Here is a 6,455-nt window from a genome sequence, read left to right on the forward strand (position 1 = left end):
TAGCCCCCGCTCGCCTCAACTAGAGAAAGCCCGTGCACAGCAATGAAGACCCAGCACAGCCAAAAATAAATAAATAAAATTAACAAACAAACACACACAAAAAAACCTCATTACCATTTGAGGTGACTATTCACAAATGCCCCCTTTTTTTTTTCGGCCACACAAGCACGGCTTGTGGGATCTTAGTTCCCTGACCAGGGATCGAACCCGGGCCCCAGCAGTGAAAGCACTGAGTCCTAATCACTGGACTGCCAGGGAATTCTCAGAAGTTCCTTCCTTTTTTTTTTTTTAAATAGTTTTTAAAATAATTTTTTAAATAAATTTATTTGTTTATTTTTGGCTGCGTTGGGTCTTCATTGCTGCGCGTGGGCTTTCTCTAGTTGCGGTGAGTGGGGGCTACTCTTCATTGAGGTGAATGGGCTTCTCACTGCAGTGGCTTCTCTTGCTGCGGAGCACAGGCTCTAGGCGCGCGGGATTCAGTTAGTTGTGGCTTGTGGGCTCTAGAGTGCAGGCTCAGCAGTTGTGGTGCATGGGCTTAGTTGCTCTGTGGCATGTGGGATCTTCCAGGACCAGAGCTCAAACCTGTGTCTGCTGAACTGGCATCTGGATTCTTAACCACTGCATCACCAGGGAAGTCCCTCGTTTTTAAAACTGAATAGTATTCCATTGGATGGATGGACCACATTTTGTTCATTCGTCCATTGATGGACTCTGTGGTTGCTTCCACCTTTTGGCTAGTGTGAATCATGCTGCTATGAATGTGGATGTAGAAATATCTGTTTGAGACCCCTCCCCCCCCCTTTTTTTTAATCTTTTGGCCATGCCGCATGGCATGTGGGATCTTAGTTCCCCGACCAGGGATCGAACCCGTGCCACCTGCAATGGAAGCGTGGAGTCTTAACCACTGGACTGCCAGGGAAGTCCTGAGACCACACTTGCAATTCCCAGTAGAATTGCTGGGTCGTATTTCTATTCTACAGTAATTCTATTTCTAATTTTTTGTGGACCTGTCATACTGTTTTCCACAACAGAAGGGGTTTTTTTTGGGTCTTTTTTTAAATGAAATAAATATTCAAGGCACAGCGGAAGCCCATTTGTGTGCCTCTTGGATCCCCGTCTGCTACTTCCCCAGACACAACCACTATGAAAGTGTTGGTCTGTCTCCTTCCTGTCTATGTTTTCCGACAGTTATCTCATGTCCCTAAACTCAGTTATTCTCTGTGTGTTCAGAAACATTAGGTTAATCTATTCTACCACACATATCTATCTGCAACCTGCTTTTCTCCCTCAAGCATGTTTGCAGTTTTTAAAAAGCAAGCTATAGAAAAAAAGACACTGAATCCCACGACTGCCAAAACGAATGGTCAGCACTTGTTTCCTCTTTTTGTGTCATGAGGAAGCCTTTCTAACACCCCATCATCACCACAGTGACCATGATCACGCACATGTGTAATGTGCCTGTCAGCTTTGTCCACACTGACATGCAGTCGTTTGCAACTACTAATCAAAAACTTACACAGACATCGTCACACAGCCACTGATCTACTGCTGACTATTTCAGTCCTGGTTCCGGGGCTGGGCATGCACGTAGCAATAAGACAGACCAATGCCGCCCCTGTCTGTCTCAAGAACAAGGCAGGCAGGCAAACTCCACAATGAACAAGGGGATTTGAAAGAGTGAGAACTGCTACAATCAAAATAAATCAGAGAATCGGGATGGAGTGACTCTGATCTTTGCTTTGTTCCTCTCCAGATTTTATTAAAATGCACAGATCTTACATGTGCACCTGGATCTTTTTAAAGGATCTGACCCTTTTTTTTTAAGGGTAGCTGGAGTTTTTACGTGTGTATTTGTCTGTGTCATCAACCGCCCAGATCAAGATGCAGAAAATTCCCATCACCTTCCTGGAACCCCTCTCAAGTGGGTCCCACCCCCATTAAGAGATGGTCACAGTTCTGATTTCTGTTACTAAGCATTAGTTTCGCCTATTTGAGAATTTCACACCAATGGAATCATATGGTATCTATTCTTTTGTGTCTGTGACATGCATCCGTGTCACCGTGCATCAATGTCATTTGCCCCTCTTTATTGCTACGTGGTACTCCATTGTAGAGATGGAACACAGCTTTTTGTCCATTTATTGATGGACTTTTGAGTTGTCTGATGACCTGAACTGTGTCCCCCCGAAATTCATACGTTGAAGCCCTAAACCCCAGTACCTCCGAATGTGAGTGTATTTGGAGATAGAGTCTTTAAAGAAGTGATTGAATTAAAATGAGGTCATTAGGATTTGCAGCAGCATGGATGGACCTAGAGATTATCATACTAAGTGAAGAAAGAGAAGTACCATAAGGTATCACTTACATGTGGGATCCAAACTGTGATACAAATGAACTTACGAAACAAAAACAGATTCACGGATATAGAACACAAATTTATGGTTACCAAAGGGGAAAGGGGGTAGGGGAGGGATAAATTAGGAGTTTGGGATTAGCAGATACAAAGTACTATATATAAAATAGATACAACAGGGCACTATATTCAGTATCCTATAATAAACCATATTATAGGATATAATAAAACCTCCCTCCCTCCCTGTCTCTCCCTCTCCGGGAGGGAGGGAGGGAGAGGGAGAGACAGAGGGAGGCAGGAGAGGGAGGGACAGAGAGGGAGGGAGGAGAGGAAGCAGGGAGAAATCAGAGAAAGAACACACCATCTACATTTCTGTCAAATGACACCGGGGGTCCTTACACAACCAGGAGAAAATAACACAGCGAGGCTCTTTCTCAGCTGGAACTGGAACTGCAGACGGGGCCAAACACCACCAGGCTGGCCACACACGTCCAGCCGCCGCCCCAGCCCCGTGAGACCGGTCACCGGGGCTCTGAATGTCTGTTCCAGGGAGCTGGGGTTCACCCTCTCGCCCGGGAGGCCGGGCCATGACAGCAGGGCCCCTGGACTCGACACAGGGGGAAAAGCAGCCCCACAGGACAGCTTGTGCAAGCAGATTCAGCCGCCAGATTCCAGAGGCCCGGGATCACCCTGTGGCCCGTGAAACCCAGGAGCCACGTGGGTCTTGCTGCCCGGGACAGCGGCTTGGGGAACAGAAGTTAGGGCAGCAGAAGTTGGCGTGATGGACCTGAAGCATCTGCCTGGGTCAGCGTGCATCCGTGGCTGTCCCCGAAATCTAGCCGCCCAGAGGCAAACGAGGTGTCACATTTTATGCAGCAGCCTGTCACACAGAACCGGTGAGGATGCTCAAGCCCCGTCTGAACCCCGGGCAGAGCTCACAGGCCGATGCCCACCTGGCCTGGAGTTTGCAAAACTGTCCACGGGGGCAAGATGGAAGCAAGTTTGTAAAAGGCTGAGGACCCGATCAACTGGGAAGGAGCCTGTAGAGACAGGAACTAAACGCAATGCCTGAGGCCTGGCTCGAGCCAGATGGGGCCAGAAACATAAAGACTGCCATGGCGGGGGTGGGGTGGGGGGACTTCCCTGGTGGCACAGTGGTTAAGAATCCGCCTGCCAGGCCATTTCATGGACGACGGGTGTGAGAGAGCATCTGCGGGTGCCAGGCGGGAGGGGACCGGGAAGACCCCGCCAGGGGTGTGTGGATTTGAGCCTCTGCATTTCTAACCCGAGATCTCAAAATGCATCGTGATTCCTGTCCATTGGAGTGTAAAGTTTATGTAGGGAATCTTGGAAACGATGGTAACAAGACCGAATTAGAACGAGCTGTAGGCTATTATGGACCACTCCGAAGTGTGTGGGTAGCTAGATGCCCTACCGACTTCACTTTAGTTGAATTTGAAGATCCCCCAGATGCAGCCGATGCTGTCCGAGAACAAGATGGGAGAACATTACGTGGCTGCCTATTAAGAGTGGACCTGTCGAATGCGGAAAAGAGTAGTCGAAATCGTGGCCGCCTCCTTCTTGGGGTCGTCGCCCTCGATATGATTATCAGAGGATTCCTCCATCTCGCCACAGATCTCCAAGACGGAGAAGCTTCTCCTGCAGCCGGAGCAGGTCCCTTTCTAGAGGTAGGAGAAGAGAGAGATCACTGTCCTGGGAGAGAAATCACAAGCTGTCCCGATCTTTCTCTAGGTCTCCTAGCCGATCCAGGTCAAATGAAAGGAAATAGAAGACCACTTTGCAAGAGGAGTGGTGCACAGGAAATAACTTCATTTGACAGGAGTATGTACAGAAAATTCAAGTTTCGTTTGAGACTTCCGAAGCTTGGTGCACTTTTAAAATGTTTTAGCTGTTCCCATTTGTTTGTCTCTTGGGACAGTGACACATAAAGGTGTCATTCTCTGTGGTTTGAAATGGGTCATATGAGGCATGTAATATGAAGAATTGTTTCTTTACAATGTTCCCTTAAGCAAAATTGAATTTGCTTTGAATTTTTGGTCTTGCCTAGACTGATAATAAAACTCTAACTCCTGCCCACCTAAAGTGTGATGTTTATTATTATGGAAACAACACTGGCAAACATTGAAAAGACTTTCTGTAGCTGGGATGTGGTATGCAGCTGTAGTCAAGCAAGCAGTCTTTAAAAGGTACTGTGAACACAAGCCAGCAGGTAGAAATGAAAGCCGCACCCTTACCCTAGATGAGAGGTTTAAGAATTCCACTAGTCTTCACACTGGACAAGAGGTTGTGCAGTGAGTTTAGCATCTAAGAAGTTTCAAGGAAGTTAGTTTACCTTTGAGTTAGGTCATAAGTCCCCTCTGTGATTGCTGTACATGAATACATAGCTCTTTGTAATATTATTTGGAAATTTGAGACTATTCAAGATACCAATGTCCTGCCCGTTTAAGGGTCCATTGTAGAGCTGAAGTTTTGAGTTACTGTGCAAGATTTTTTTTTTTTTCATGCTGTCATTTGTAACATGTTGTGTGAGAATCCTTGGGATTAATGTTTTGGTTACAAAAAACAAACAAAAAAAAGAATCCTCCTGCCAATGCAGGGGACAGGGTCTCGAGCCCTGGTCCGGGAAGATCCCACGTGCTGCAGAGCAACTAAGCCCGTGCACCACAACTACTGAGACCGTGCTCTAGATCCTGGAATTCACAACTACTGAGCCCACGTGCCAAAACTACTGAAGCCCGGACACCTAGAGCCCGTGCTCCGAGACAAAAGAAGCCACCGCAATGAGAAGCATGTGCCCGCAACGAAGAGCAGCCCCCGCTCGCTGCAACTAGAGAAAGCCCGCGTGCAGCAACGAAGACCCAACGCAGCCAAAAATACATAAATTAATTAATTTTTTAAAAAGACCGCCATCGGGACGGCTGGGGGACAGCTTCACGCTTCCCGAGGGGGGCCTGCACCCGGGGACTCAGGAGGCGCCCTTGCTCCTGGCGATGTGTCCGGAGGCCCCGGCGCAGGAACAGCACACATGGCATCCACATAGGGAGGCCGGACCCGAGGAGCACACGGGGTCTCCCTGGTACTATTCTTGCCACTTCCCTACAGGTGGGCAGTTTTCAAAATAAAGCATTCGGGGAAGAGGGCAGAAGCTGAAAAAGCCGCCCAAGCCCCAGCCCTTCAAGACCCCACGCCGGGTCAGGTGGGGGAGGACCCTGTGAGATTAAAGAAACATCACAGAGAGCGGGGGGGGGGCGGAGTCTCGAGGGACAACTCCCTTTCGGGGCAGAATCTCGGTAGACAGACCGCCACATTCCCCTAGGAAGGATCCAGAGCCTTGGGACCCAAACAGTCTGAGCACCTCAGGAGAAGAAGGCCCTCCCGGGGGTCAGGGGCACACGGACGCCTCTCCACCCCCGCGCGGGGCCCGCACGCACCCAACTCCTCGCGCGTGAATGGCAGGAAGGTCGTGTCCCCGTTCAGGTTCTTGTTGAAGTCGATGCACAGGAGACTCAGCTTCTTCTTGATGCTCCTGATTTTCTGAAGGAAGAAGACGGCCGTGAGATCGGGGGGCGGGGGCACGGAGGGGGGTTAAGGGAGAAGAGGCGGGTGAGAGGAGGGAGATGGGAGAGAAAGGGCCTCGGGTCCTAACTGTTAGGACCCTCCTCAGGAGTTACCCCAAGGTGGCAGTCTAAGCTTCAGCCATTTCAACGGAGCTAAGTTTCTGCCCCTTCAGGGTCTATCTGGTTTGCAGAAACAGGTAGAAATGGACCAGCCTGGGGAAGGGAGCGACGTGGGGTGCAGGAGAAGGTGCCGGTTCCCCGGGGCCCCTGCCGGGCCAGCAGCAGGCGGGGCGCCTCGAGGACCTGCCCAGGCTGCGCGCCCTGCCCAGCCCAGGACTCAGCGCGCCCGCCCCGCTCCCGCTCCCGCTCCCGGGCTGAGCAGACGTGCCTGTCGGAGGACAGGAGGGGCGCTGGGGGAGCGTGTCCCCTGGCTCTGCCAGGAGGAGGGGCTCGTCGGACACGCCTGGCTCAGAAGCAGCCCGAGGGACACCGGGCCTCTGTGGGCAGCAGGCGCCGTGCCGGGC

The 6,455-nt window shown here is 50.4% G+C and overlaps 1 pseudogene; it reads left to right on the forward strand.

Annotated features, from left to right (window-relative positions):
- The first annotated feature begins 3,349 nt into the window (after positions 1 to 3,349).
- On the forward strand, positions 3,350 to 5,509 carry LOC111166169 (serine/arginine-rich splicing factor 3 pseudogene; annotated as a pseudogene).
- The last annotated feature ends 946 nt before the right edge of the window (positions 5,510 to 6,455 follow it).

This window comes from Delphinapterus leucas, unplaced genomic scaffold, assembly GCF_059928025.1.
Source record: "Delphinapterus leucas isolate spDelLeu-1000000601 "Yukka" unplaced genomic scaffold, BTC_Dleu_Yukka2 spDelLeu_asBTCV2_sq25, whole genome shotgun sequence".
Lineage (NCBI taxonomy): Eukaryota > Metazoa > Chordata > Mammalia > Artiodactyla > Monodontidae > Delphinapterus > Delphinapterus leucas.